Here is a 16,172-nt window from a genome sequence, read left to right on the forward strand (position 1 = left end):
TAATGTTTATAGAATATACATTATTTGTAGTTTTGATTTTTTATGGAGTATTTTATTATACAATATTAGAAAGATTTTCAATAGAATTAATAAAGTGATAAGAGGCTTTTGAATCAAGAATCTATATATCATTTTGGATTTTGGTATGCATTATAGTATTAGAATATAGGGAATCAGTATATTCATTTGTTATAGCTATTTGTGCAAAATCATTATTCTCAGTATTTTTATTTAAATATTAGGCTTCTTTAACTTTATTGTACTTTCAACAAGCATTTTACTAGTATTCTTTTTTTTTATAGAATTTATAAGTATAAGATCCAGCCTTGATAGCTTTGTTAGAACTTGATGAAATATTATTGTCTTTTTTAGGTGTATATTTTCTTCTATTTTTATAATATTCTTTATATTCTTTTCTGTTTCTTTTTTGAACTTTCTTATTACCTTTTCCTCTTATATTTTCTTATATAGTATTAACTATTACTAAATGATTTATTGTATTTTGAGGAATTCTCTTAGCTTGTTGTAAGGTATATAGTATATTTCGTGTATTTATATTTGATAATATAATAAAGTTTCGCTATATCTGCTAAACTTCTATATCTGATAATACATTCAAAAATGAGAGTAGATCTTTATTTCGAATAGAGGTTATATTATTGCAGATAATTTATATTGATAATCGAAGAGTCGATTGAAAAAGAATTGAATTGTTTTTGTTTTAAGGTTGAATTGCTTGCAGATGAATTATTACCAGAGATTCTAAATGTGTTGAAGATTCGTATTATTATTGAATATTAAGAATTTCGCTTAGATTCCTACAATATCTTCTACATCGATTATATACATAAATTAAAAGCAATACATAAAAATAATACAGGAATTGATAATAGAGAATACAATTTCTACTTTTTATTCTATTTAATAATATCAGCTCGACTACTCACTAATCTTATACTTCTCTCTATACACAAGAATAGTGTAAATATTGTTATCATAACAATTCAAATAGCTTTATAAAAATCTATCCAATTATAACCATTAAAAGTAATTAATATTTTTCATTTTGTTTGGATTATATCGATAATGGTCTTGTTTGTTATGATATCAAGAGTAGAAATAGCTATAAGGGAATAAAAACTCAAGACTCAGGAAATATAGAGATATAAAATGAAGTTTATAATAATACAGCGCTTATAATCTGTTAGAAATAGATAGCAAGTTACATATAAGGAGTGATATATTGAAATATATATATCAGATCTTTATATCCGGGAAGTCCGAAGAAGGAGTTTTATAGTGGTGTGCACGTGCCACACACGTGCTACACATGTGATTTCCAACAATATTATATTATATTAAACAAATAATATTTCATTCCCTTCTAGATTTAATAAACAAATTTTCTTTAATAAATCGCATGAGTATTAAACGAATAGAATTCGATGAGATTCTATACGGTGAAGACCTTCCAACAGTTAGGAGTGTATATATATCATGGGTTTGATGAACTAGAACATTCTCAAGGAATGCATATTGATTCATGGATTTAGCCCTACTCATTAATCTTGATTTTGAATCAGGTATACTGTTGTACAAAGGTTGAAAGGGTAAATAATATAAAATACACCTAAATATATCCCCACCTTTAGCCTTTAAACCAATCGAATTATATCACTATTTGAAAAACTATATGGTGAACTCTAAATAATAGAAATATTGTAAAAGTCACATTTTATTTATATTTTATCCAAAATCACTAATTTCTTATTGAATTCTGATTCGAAATTTTATCTAGAATCTATTTAGAATCTATTAGAAACTTCAAATACTTCAAATACTAAAAAACTATTAAAATTATTAGACAAAAAGACCATTGTCCTCCGCAAGGAGCCTGGCTGGTTCAGTGGTAGAGTGATCGGGTCACTCTCCTACTGTTCTACGACTTATGGCTATAGCGATCTGATCCACATGGATCCACCCTATATGCCGCCTCATAGGCCACCTTAGTGTGGACCTCCTGACACAGCTCCACTGAGCTCCGACAATCTACCGCTAACCCTAATAGAGCTTTTCTATTATGGGCCGCAAAAGCGATCGATCGAATGCTGAGGGGGAACTGATCCCCCCTCCAGCCGCCACCACTGCGCCTATGCGCCATTCCGCTACTCAGCGGAACCATCGTTCCGGCTGCTCCTCTCGAGCGGCCCAATAGCCGAATCCTCCGCTCCTCTGGAGCACCATCACACACACACCCGCTTCTTTGAAGCGGCACACCTGTACACACCGCTCCTGTCCATAAAACATGGTTCTATGACAGAAGTAATTGTACAATCAGAGCGCTCCTCTCCATGAGCAGAAGGAAGCGCTAGGAATATGGGGCCAATCAAAAAACGGCCCTATTTGCGATCATTACACTGGCTTGTTTAGGATATATAGAAGGAACTGGGTTTACCCTGTGAGGTTTTACTAGCGTGCGCATCAGCGCCTTTCTGTATTTGTAACTCTAGATCTAGCCACGTCTTTCATACCCCTCGGGAGGTCCTCTACAAGACGTTAATCACTATAAATAAATAAATAAATAAATATTAAAATTATTAAAAAGTAAATGAAAGTTTCAATTATTGAATTTTGAAAGGGAACAACTCAATGTCTATTCAAATTGTTTAAAGTAGCAATAAAATTTATAAAAACAACAAGATTTCAATAAAAGTGGGGTTTATATTAATTACCCTTACAATCTTCGTATCTTCGCCTTTAAGTGGGTTGTACTGATTGATTGATTGATTGATTGATTTCATTTACGTTCACCTTCAGTCTAAGACTATATAGGACGGCTAGGCCTCTAGAGGCTCTAGCGGATAACTTTTTATTCTACAAAAATGGATATATATAATTTAGGGAAATGAAAATAAATGCTGGGGAATAATGTTTGCTTATTATATATATTGTATATAATAAGAAAATTGTGAAAATCAAGAAATTGTAAGGAAATCAAAGCCCTCTCTTATTTCTCTAATTATTTCTTCTTCATTTTCTTCTCCTTTCTCCTTTTCTATTATTATTCCTTTCTCTATCTTGTTTTGTATAAGAACTCTGGTTAGATACTATATTTTTGTAGCGATTTTGGTAATATTGATAAATTTAATAACTAATTCAATATCTATTTTTGTATGGAGTAGAAATTGTATAATGATTTTAGATAATAGTATATTCTTGAATATTTCTTTTCTCTTTGCTTTATATATAGGATAACTAATAAGGAGGTGTTATAGAGTCTTAATATTATTATATATATATTTGTTATTAGAGAGTTTGAATCGATATAAATAGATTTGATATATTTATAATCTAATTTGAGTTGAAAATATGTGTTAGTAGTGTTTTGCTTGGTTTCGCTTGATAGCTTGATTTTCGATCCTATCTTTTATGGAAATAGCTTTGAATAGGTCAAAGGGGATTGATTTGATCTGAGTTTGTATTGATTGAAAGTAAAAAGCTATTGATCTGAATTATATTCTTTGATTATTATATCTAGAAGTCCAAAACTTGTTTCGTTTGAAATAGAATATATTGTGATTGCTTTCTTTACTAGTTTATTTGTTAGTTTATTTACTTTTACTAAAGTATATTCTGGAATCTAATTTAGAGATACTTTAGTTCCTTTTGTTTTAATGATTTCCATTGCTTTGATTACTCGAATTTGATAGGTTTGTTCAGGGTAATCTGATAGTATTTTTAAGCGATATAGATCAGCTTGATTATCCGAATATATCTTGAATTTGTTATCAATATAAATAATTATATTAATATATTTAATAGTTTTAGTAATCCTATAAAGCTCTTCATTATATATTAGTTGATTACTACCAATATTCAATTGTTATTGATATGAAATTCGATTATTTAATTATATTGCGATTATATCTACATTTATACCTATTTCTTTTTTAATAAAAGAGATATCAGTATAAATATAGATAATATCCTTATCTTTGTAATTGAAAATGATATTATAAAGAATAATAGTATCTTCTTTTGATAAATTACTAATATTAATTTTAAAGGGAATTTCCTTTTTCTATAAAAAGAAGTTGAAGTGAATAATCTTTTCAAGTGAAATAGAATTGAGATTCTGATTTATTAATTCTCTAATTCTATTAAGTTGGATTGATTTATATCGTTTTCTTTGAGGAATAAGGATTATTTCCAAATCGGTTTGATATTGAGCTGATATTTCTTTTTCGATATTGATTGGATGGTTTAGTGAGAGTTTAGTTAGACAAAATGTGTATTATTTAATATTTGAATCTAATTGAATTTTTAAAGGCTTTAGGCCTGCTTTTATTTCTATTGGAAGGATTAGGGCTGTTTTGAAAACTCCTAATATCTTTTGAAAAGTTAGGTTTTGAAGCGATTATATTATATTCTTGAAATAAGTTTAATCTTTCCATTAAATTATTAATCTGTAATTAGTTATACTAGTTACACATACTATATATAATTGTTGATTGATTGATTGATTGATTTAATTACGTCCTTTTCTCAGTCCAAGACTATTTAGGACGGCTAGGCTTTAAGAACCTAACAACTGCTAGTGGATATCTAAAGTAGATATATTGAATTTGGGGAGTAAAAACGAATGCTGGGGTGCTATGCCCGATCTCTATTCGGAGTGCAAATAGAGATTAAATAGTCTTTATCCTTTGAGACACTTCCTTCCTCACTCTTCCCTTATCTCTAATTTAATTAAAGTATTCCAATATCCAATTTCTCTTTTTAAAATCCTAAATCCAATTTGCTATCCCTCTCTTTCTATAAAAGGCAAGAGTTATCCCCTCCCGAGTTGCCTCCAATATAACAAAGGGTTCTCTTGCTAGTAAGATAGCAAAAAAAGGCACCATTCTTCTCTGTCTTTATCTCTTTTAAACTAGTTTCTTGTATATCTTCATAAGCTTGATATCCTTCAGCTCTTATTAGATGTGTATAGTCGAAACTGTTGAAAATAATGGGGCAAGACCGAATCCTAAGCCCTATTGCCCATACACAAATCAATTCGGAAAATTCGAAAATTCGAAAATTAAAAGAAAAACGTTGTATTATATCGATGCCCAGAGTATGGTATTAATTTGAAGGCAATAGCATTCTCTATATTGTATTATCGTAGTATTCGAGTGACTGAAAGCTAAAGAATATAAAAAAAGTTGTAGTACAAGTAAAACAGCGGCAAGCTCTATATCAAAAAGACTCTTCTAAAAGAAGAGACCTACTACATATCATATTTCTGTATTTGAAATAATAATCGATAGTAGATATTGAATCTAACCAAAGCTTTCGTAACCTTTGTATCCGTATCTAAAGCTGGTATTCAACTTTTCGTAGATATTGCTATCATAAAATCGTAATATAATCCTTCGCTATATCTCTGAACCTCTCTCCTTCCAATTCTTCCAATTCCATCTGCAACTCAATCTTAGCTCTGCAGACTCTCAAGAGAGAGCTGGAGGTTCGTAGGATGCACCGCGTACAGATGTTGAGTCTTCGCATCCCTTATATATAATTGTTTAAAGGCTTTAGAATTAAGATTCTTTTCGATATTAGCTAATCAAACTATTCGATAAAAAGCATTTTTCGCTTATGTAATTCGAATATTAATATATTAATCGAATTTGAGATTCAGATCGGATCATATTCCCAGTTATCTAATAAGAGATTGGGGTACAATTATTTCCAAATTGAATAGCGTGATTGGATATTTTTTTGTTAATTTGGATAATGAAAAGTATATTAGCTTTGTTTTTGCTAAATCGAATTGAATTATATTTCTAGAACTAAGTTTATAGATTTGTTTTGTAATTCTTTTTAGGATTTTGATATTCTTTTTCTATATAAATAAATGTATAATTAAAGTAATATTATTTATATAAAAAAGAAATTTGATTGAATTGGATAAAAAGAGCTTCCTGATATATATAAGGAAAAGAATTGGAGAAATCGGGCTGCCTTGTGATATTTTGATTGAAATTGATTTGAAAGATTCGATTTGATTATTAAAAAATAATTTCAATTATCTTTATTGAAGAAATGAAGTTATCCAGGCTATCAGATTTGTAGGTAGTTTTAGCTTCTTACAAATATCTAATAATCGATTTCTTGAAATGTGATCGAATGCTTCCTTTATATTTATAAATAATATTGAGGTCTTTTTATTGGCTTGCTTGTTTTTTTTGATTTCTATAATTAATAAAAATGCAGTATCGATTATTGATTTCTTTTAATATCCTTTTATTTGATTTTTATAAAAAAGATAAATTGTTTCCGCTAAATATCTTAATCGTTGAACTAAAATCCTTTTGCTTATTTTATTCAAGCAATTTACAACACACAACAAATTTCAAAGGAAACTTTTTCTTCGAAATACAACCCTTTCGCAATTGATTTAGATCATAATTATTAAATCAAATTAATTGCAATTGCCCCCAAGTGATTCTGACTAGTAGTTGTTGTGATACTATCGTCGGCGCTTTAAACACGAAATTCATACAAAATTCGCGTAAAATTTTTATTCCAAACCTTCAAAATAAGAATATAACTCCCAATATAGATTATCTTAATAATCTATCAATACTTTGGGATACAGTTATAATAAAGGTTTCTTCTGAAGCCTTTATTATATTAAACACTTATCTTATTGTTATCCTAGGTATTCCAATACCTTCAAATCCTTCCCCGCCTTTTGAAAACCCCCAATTCGAAATCTCTAGCCCCATTCTATCAACTAATCAGCCAATCAATTCTGAAAAAAGAGTTGAAAAGTTTAATCTATTTAGTGACCTTTTCATTACTCAAGATATAATCAATACCACCTATATATTCAATTAGAATAAGAAATATAGCTCTACAATACTCCTTAGCAATTAGAACAAATAATCCAGAATACAAAACAAACTAACTATATTAAAGGAAGCAATCCTAAAAGCAAGAGACCTTATATTACTAGCATCCACTCTCACTCAATCATATAACAAACAATCTAAGCTTCTAAACCTTTTTGAAATCTTCAGAGAATATATTAAAAAGGGAAAGCTTACTATAGTCTCCAATATTATTATATCTCAAATCACTCATCTCGAATCAGTTACACAGAAGATCAAATCGCAAGCTAAAATACTAGCCAAAAATCCAATCCCAACCATTACAATACCAACTAAACCTAATTATACAACTATAGCAAAAGAAGGAGAGTGGAATCTAATTAGTAAAGGAAAAGCTATTAAGCCTACTCTAATAGACAAGAAGATTGAAATCACTCAAAGACACCTAATCCTAATCAAACCAGAGATTACGAATATTACCTTCTTTTCGTCTATATCAATACGAAACCAAATAAATAAAGCATTTCAGAAAATTGGAATCAAAGACCTGGTTATAGTAGCAATAATCCTATTGCTAAATAGTAATATAATAATTACTACAAATGCTCCTTTTACATTACAATTTCTATTAGAAAAAAAGACAATCTGGAGCAACCTTATCAAATTCGAAAGGATTCAAAAAGATCAAGAATGGCATAAGGTTATTATTCATAAAATACCTATAAAAGAATTCTCAGGATTAAGAGGAATGGATCTTATCCTTGAAAAAATCAAAATCTTCAATCTGGATTTCAAGCCTATAGGAATACCTTTTTGGCTTATATCAGTATTAAAAAGAGCTTATCAATGGGAAGGAGCAATAGTGATTGTTTTTGCAACAAAATCAGAAGCAGAGCTAGCTATTCGGAAACAACTTTATATTGCTAGTATTAATATAAGAATAGAAAAGTTCTACAAATCCAAACCAACTATATAATATTAAAAATACTAAGGATTTGAATATCAGAATACACATTGTAGAAGGGATCCCTTTTATGGACTTTGTGAAAACAAACATATAACATCAGTATACTTGTGTATAGTCTGCAATATTAGAAGAAAATTCTGTCAACACCTAACTACCAAATGCTCGAAACTACCAAGAAAGCATATAGCAAATTCAAGAACCTGCGAAATCTATCAAGCAATCCAACAAAAAGCAGATAATACCAATTTATAAGCTATATTAACATTCGAATCCTTCAAATAAATCTTAATAAAAGCTCACAAACCACAGAAAACATTCTACAGCTTACAATAAAGCTTAACATCAACCTTATTATAATTCAAGAACCTTAGATTATCAAAAATAAAATTGATTACTCAAATTCAAGATTTATTATATATTCCAATTTCATATAAATACTATCAAAATTCGATCCTAATCATTAACCACATATACTATTATACATATCAAAAACTCTTCAAGCTATAATCAACCTAGCTTCCAATTCTCCAATAGATTTTGATATACAAATTTTCAATTATCAAAATGAAAACAAAACCTTTCAAATCATTAATATATATAACGAAACTAATTAAGCTAAAGAAAATGGTTTTATAATTGAAAGGTACTTGTATAACATATCTATTATACAAGATATTATTCTTTTAGATAACTTCAATGTCCATCACTTATAATGGAATCCTTTTTCTAAAAAAAAGCGGAAATGTTGATTAACTAGCTGAATAGTTTAAAGATCAGAATCTTATTCTTTTAAACAAGCCTGGAATCAATACCTTCTATCGAACTAATCTTTTTAATCCAAGTATTCTTAATCTAATGCTAGTATTAAAAGGAATCTTTCCTCAAATTTATAACTAGCAAATGCTTTCAGATACAGGATCTGACTATGCAGGAATAATATTCGAATTAAAAGGAAAAGAAATCCCAACTACCCTTAATACTAAATCAACAGCTAAATACAATACTAAATTAATAAATTAAGAAAAGTTTGAATCAATATTCAAATCGAAATTCTTATATTCCCCTATTCTTTTTATTTTAGATTTAATTATTTTAACTAAAGAGGATTTCTTAAACCTCTTGAAAAATAAAGATAACTATTATTCAATTCTAGATCAAATAGCAAGCGAATTCACGAAGATTATTCAAAAAGTAATTGAAAAGTATATACTCAAAGTTATTTCAATTAAAAGAGCTAAATCATAATGGATATCTGAATTAAAGGATCTTTAAAAAGAGCTAGGAAATATAAAGCAAATAAGTAAATCAAATTCAGAGAATCTTAGTTTTAAGGAAGAATATCGATATTACGTAAGCGGACACAATAGGAGTTGTAAGCTTTACCACTATGCTATACACACAATCTGTCCAAAAGGCATAGTATCAAGAATTATTTCCTGATAGCTTATTACTATATATATATCTATATAATAGAACCCTCCTCTTTAACCTTTTTTGTCCCGAAAAAGCTAGTACAGGGGTTATTATACTATATTATAATCAACCATATGATTTGTAATAATAGAATAATACTCTTCTATTATCCAATACCCTCACCATTAATAATCCATTATTAATAAATTCAGAATATTTAATCATTAAGTAGATATATTTTTGTTCCTAATTCGATTCATTTTTCAATTGGTTGTTTATTTAGTCCCAATTAAAAGCCCGAAATCAGAGATCCCAGAACGATATCCACAAGGTAAAATCCCTGATACTCTATTACATAAGCGGATACAATAGGAGTTGTAAGCTTTACCACTACGCCATATATGCAATCTGTCCAAAAGGCACAGTATTAGGGATTGTTTCCTGATAGCTTACTACTATATATATATCCATATAACAATCGAATTACTAGAAATAAATATTTTCAAGCTATTAAAATAGTAAAGAAAAATTATTAGAATGAATTTCTAGAAAAGGAGGATATATAGATAATTTTCAAAGCAATAGTCTATATTAAAGACTTTCAAGATTAAAGAATATCGGATATTTCAATAGAAAACTTTTTCAAAAGAAAATGCTTTGTTTTCAGATTGATTTTATTCTTATTTTCTTTTATTATTTCAAAACCATAATGAAAAGGGTATAAATAATTTAAGAAATGGAAATAACCTAATCTTTCTCAAATCGAATTAAGTAATGCTTATTTAGTTAAAATACAAGGAAAAATTTTTAACCTAATAAAATCATTTAAGAAATCATTATAAAAGTTTATAAAGTAATTCCACAAATCTTTTTTATCCTTTTTAACAAATTTTTTAATTTTGAATATTATTCTAAATATTAGAAACAAACTACTAGAACTATTCTAAAGAAAGTCTCAAAATCTGATTATTCATTTCCAAAAGCATATAGTGTTATGTAAGCGGATACAATAAAAGTTATAAGCTTTATCATTATGCCATATATGCAATCTGTTCAAAAGGTATAATATCAGGGATTGTTTCCTAATAGTTTATTACTATATATATATCCATATAACAAAGCCCTCCTCTTTAACCTTTTTCATCCCAAAAAAGGCTAGTACAGGGGCTATTATATAATATTATAGTTAACCATATAATTTGTAATAATAGAATAATATTTTTCTATTATCCAATACTCTCATTATTAATAATTTATTATTAATGAATTCAGAATATCCAATTATTAAACAGATATATCCTTGTTCTTAATTCGATTTACTTTTCAATTAATTGTTCACTCAATCCTAATTAAAAGCCCGAAATCAAAGATCCCAGAATGATATCTATAAGATAAAATCCCTGATATTTTGTTATATAAGTGGATACAATAGGAATTATAAGCTTTACCATTACGCCATATATGTAATTTGTCCAAAAGGTATAGTATCAGGGATTGTTTCCTAATAGCTTACTATTATATATATATTCATATAACATATAGAGTAATTGTATTCTTAAATTGTCTTGGAAAAATTAGTAAAAGGATTTTAGTTTAATGATTAGGTTTTTTAGTGGAAACTACTTATCTTCTATATAAAAGCTAAATGGGAGGTTAGCAAAAGAAATCAGCAATTGATATTGTATTATTATTAATTATAGAAATCAAAAAAAACAAGTAAGCTAATAAAAAGACCTCAATACTATTTATAAATATAAAGGGAGCTTTTGATTATATTTCAAAAAACCAATTATTAAATATCTGTAAGAAGCTAAAATTACTAATGAATCTTATTTTTTGAATAGCTTCATTCTTGTAGTAGAGATAGTTGAAATTATTTTTTAATAGCTAAACCAAATTTTTCAAGCCAATTTCAATTGGAATATCATAAGGTAGCCTAATCTCTCTAATCCTTTTTCTTATATATATTAAGAACCTCTTTCTATTCAACTTAATAAAATTTCTTTTTATATAGATGATATTACTCTAATTATTAATTTATCTACTTAGAAAAAGAATATTAAATCTTTAGAAAGAATTACAAAACAAATCTACAAACTCAGTTCAAAGAATTCTATTCAATTTGATTTAACGAAAACTGAGCTAATACACTTTTCATTATCAAAATTAATGAAAAACTATTTAATTATGTTATCCAATTTCAAAACAATTATACCTCAATTTCTAATTAAATAACTGGGAATATAATTCGATTTAAACCTCAAATTCAATTAATATATTAATATTTAAATCATACAAGCTAAAGGAGTCTTTTATTGAATAATTTAATTAGCTAATATTGAAAAGGGTCTTAGTTTTAAAGTCTTTAGATAGTTATATATAGTATATGTGATTAGTATAGCTGACTATAATTTAATGATTTAATGAAGAGATCAAACTTATTTCAAGAATATAATACAATTATTTTAAAATCTAGCTTTTTACAAGATATTAGGAATATTCAAAACAGCTTTAATCATTCCAATGGAAGTAGAAGCTGGCCTAAAACCTTTCAAAATCTGATTAGATTTAAATATCAGATAATATACTTTCCGATTAGTCAAGTTATTATCAAAGTATTTAATTAATACCAAAAAAGAAATTTTAGTTCAATATTAAGCCGATTTAGGAATAATCCCTATATCTTGAAGAAAACAATATAAACTAATTCAACTGGATAGAATCAGAGAATCAATAAACCAGAACTTCAACCCTTTCTTATTCAAAAAGATTATTTATTTTAATTTTTTTTTATGAAAAAGAAATATCCTTTTCAAAGTTAATATTAATAATTTATTAAAAAAAGATATTGTTATTTTTTATAATATTATTTTTAAATATAGGGATAAGGATATTACTTATATTTACACTAATGCCTTCTCCATTGGAAAGAGAATTAGCATTGGGGTAGGTATAGTGACTATACAATTAAATAATCGAATTTTATATCAAGAGCAAAGTAATATTGATATTAATCAATTAGTATATAATAAAAAGCTTTTTGGAGTTACAAAAGTTATTGAATATATTAATTCCATTACTTGTAGTAATCAAAAGTTCAAGATCTATTTAGATAATCAAGCTAATCTATATTGTCTAAAAACTTTTTCAGATTATTTAGGATAGGTTTATCAAATAAGAGTAATCAAAGTAGTAGAGGTTATTAAAGCAAAAGGAGCTATAATTTCGCTAAATTGGGTTTTTGGCCATACCTTAGTTAAAGGAAATGAGCTAGCAGATAAGCTAGTTAAGGAAGCAATCACAATACAATCTACTTCGAATAAAACAAGCTTTGGATTATTAGATATAATTGTTAAGAAATATGCTTCAGATTAATAGCTTAATATTTTCAATCAATATGAATTTAGATTAAATCAATCCCTATCAATTTATTCAAAACTATTTTTTTGAAAAATAAGCTCGAAAATCAAACTACCAAGCGAAACTAATCGAAATACTACTAGTGTATTTTTTCAATTCAAATCAGGTTATGGATATATCAAATCCTATTTACATTGCTTCAAACTTTCTAATAACAAATGTATATATAATAATATCGAGGTACTATAATATTTCCTTATTAGCTGCCCCATATATAAAACTAAAAGAAAAGAAATCTTTAAGGAAATATCTTTATTTAAAATCACTATACAATTTCTACTTTATACCAAAATTGATATCGAGTTAGTTATCAAATTCATCAATATCACCAAAATAGCTACAAGAGCATGATATTTGACTAGAGCTTTGATACAAAACGAAATAGGAAAAAAAAAGATAATAGAAAAAGAAAAAGATACAATAATAAAGGGAAAAAAAATTATTGTAGAAATAAAAGAAATAGTAATTGAAAAAGAAAAAAAAGAAGAAAGAAATCTTTTTCTATTTTCTTAAATATTATACTTCCCTTTCCTTATTATATATAATATATATAATAAGCGGGTATTGATCCTTAATATTTATTTTTATTTTTTAAATCGAATATATCTATTTTTGTAGAATAAAAAGTTATCTGCTAGAGCTTTTAGAGATCTAGCCGTTCTATATAGTCTTAGACTGAATGTAGACGTAAATGAAATCAATTAATTAATTCAAGCAATTTAAAAATGCAATTACTCTATATACTTTTGGAAAGGAATAATTTGGTTTGAAAGCTTTCTTCAGAATAGCTTTTATAACTTGTTTCCAATATTTTGAGTGATATTTTAGATTAATAAGTTTATTAAAGAAAATAAAAAAGGTTTATAGAATTGCTTTATAAGTTTTTATAATAATCTCTTAAATGATTCTATTTAGACTAAGGGTTTTTCCTTGGATTTTAATTGAACAAATATTACTTAATTCGATTTGAATAAAATTAAACTATTCCTATTTCTTGGATTGTTTATACCCTTTCCATTGTGATTTTGGAATAATAGAAGGGGATAGAAATAGAATTGATTTAAAAATAGAATATTTTTTTTCAAAAGAGTTTTTTATTACAATATCCGATATCCTTTGATCTTGAAAGTTTTTAGTATAAGCTATTACTTTGAAAATTGTTTTTGTATTCTTTTTTTCTAAAAACTTATTTCAATAATCCTTTTTTGCTGTTTTAATAACTTGAAAGTATTTGTTTTTAGTGATTCGATATTTTTTCTTAAAGTTATAATTCTTTAGATCTGATTCAATTCTTTGTTTTGTTTTTTTTAGCTCTTTTTGGAAATCTTTCAATTCAGGTGTTCATTATAATTTAGCTTTTTTGATTAAAACAATTTTAGATATATATTTTTTTATTGCTTTTTGAATGATTCTAATAAGTTTGCTTGCTGTTTGATTTAGAGTTAGATAATGATTATCTTTGTTTTTCAAAAAGTTTAAGGAATTCTCTTTGATTGGAATAATTAATTTTAAATTAGACAGAATAAGGGAATATAAGGATTCCGATTTGAGTATTAATTCGAACTTTTCCTAATTCGCTAGTTTAATATTGTATTTAACTATCGATCCAATATTAGAAATATTTAAATCTTCTTTTCCTTTTAATTCAAATAATATTCCTGTATAATTAAATCCTATATTTGAAAGTGTTTGTTAATTGTGAATTTGAGGAGAGATTCCCTCTAATACTAATATTAAATCAAGAATACTTGAATTAAGGAGATTAGTTTAATAGAAAATACTAATTCCAGACTTATTTAAAAGAATAAGATTCTGATTTTTAAACCATTTAGCTAATTAATCAGCATTTCTGTTTTTCTTCGAAAAAGGATCCCATTATAAATAATAAGTATTGAAATCACCTAAAAGGATAATTTCTTGTATAATAAATATATTATACAAGCACCTTTCAATTATAAAACCTTTTTCTTTAACTTGATCAGCTTCATTGTATATATTGATAATTTGAAAGGTTTTGTTTTTATTTTGATAATTGAAAATCTGTATATCAGAATCTATTGGAGAATCGGAAGCTAGATTAATTATAGCTTGAAGAGTTTTTGATATGTATAATAGTATATATAGCCGATAATTAGAATTGAGTTTTAATAATATTTGTATGAGATTGAAGTATATAATAGATCTTGAATTTGAATAATCGATTTCGTTTTTAATAATCTAAGATTCTTGAATTATAATGAGATTGATATTAAGTTCTATTGTAAGCTATAGAATGTTCTTTATAACTTATAAACTCCGATTGAGATTTATTTGAAGAATTCGAATATTAGTATAACTTATTAATAAGTAGTATTCGATTTTTGTTGAATAGCCTAATAGATTTTATATGTTTTCGAATTTGCTGTATGATTCCCTTAGCAATTCGAGCATTTTATTTCTAAATGTTGATAGAACTTTCCTCTGATATTATATACCATACACAAATATACTGATATAATATACTTGCCTCCACATAATCCACAAGAAGGGTTCCTTTTACAATAAACATCCTGATACCCAAATCCTTGATATTTCTGACATTGTATAGTTGGTTTTGATTCATAGAATTGTTTTACTCTTATACTACTTCCAGCAATATATAATCGCTTTCGAATAACTAATTCTGCTTCTGATTTTATAACAAAAACAATAACAATAGCACCCTTTCATTAATAAACTCTTCTGGAAACGGGTATAAGCCAAAAGGGGGTTCCTATAGACTTGAAGTCTGGATTGAAGGTTTTGATTTTGTCAAATATAAGATCCATTCCTTTTGTACCTGAGAATTCTTTAATTAGGATTTTGTGAATAATGACTTTGTACCATTCTTGATCCTTTTGGATTCTTTCGAATTTGATAATATTACTCCAAATCGCTTTCTTTTTCAATAAGAATTGTAATATAAAGAGATTATTTATTATAATAATGATATTATTATTAAAAAATATAATTACTACTACAATAAATGACCCTTTGATTCCGATCTTTTGAAAGGCTTCATTTATTTTGTTTCGGATAATTAAAGAGGAAAAGGAAATAGGGTTTGGAAAATCTGGCTTGATTAAGATGATTCGTTTTTGAATAAGATTAGATTTCTTTTCTATATTAATAGATATAATATTTTTCCCTTTAGGGACTAAATTCCATTCTCCTTTTTTTGAAATATTAGTATATATTGGTTTCAATATAATAATAGTAATAGTAATAAATGAAAAAGGTTTAGCTAATACTTTTGCTTGTAATTCGATTTTGTGTATAGCAATTTCTAAATAAATGATTTGAGAGGTAATAATATTCGAAGTTATAGTAAGCTTCCCCTTTTCAGTATATTCTCTAAAGATCTTTAGAAGATCTAAAAGCTTAGATTGTTTTTCGCGTAATTAGAAAAAAGAGAAAATTAGTATTATAAGGTTTCTAGCTTTCAAAATAATTTTCTTAAATATATTTGGATTATTTTG

The sequence above is a fragment of the Botrytis sinoallii genome, assembly GCF_014898435.1.
Source record: "Botrytis sinoallii strain Bc 23 chromosome Unknown BSIN_002, whole genome shotgun sequence".
Classification (NCBI taxonomy): domain Eukaryota; kingdom Fungi; phylum Ascomycota; class Leotiomycetes; order Helotiales; family Sclerotiniaceae; genus Botrytis; species Botrytis sinoallii.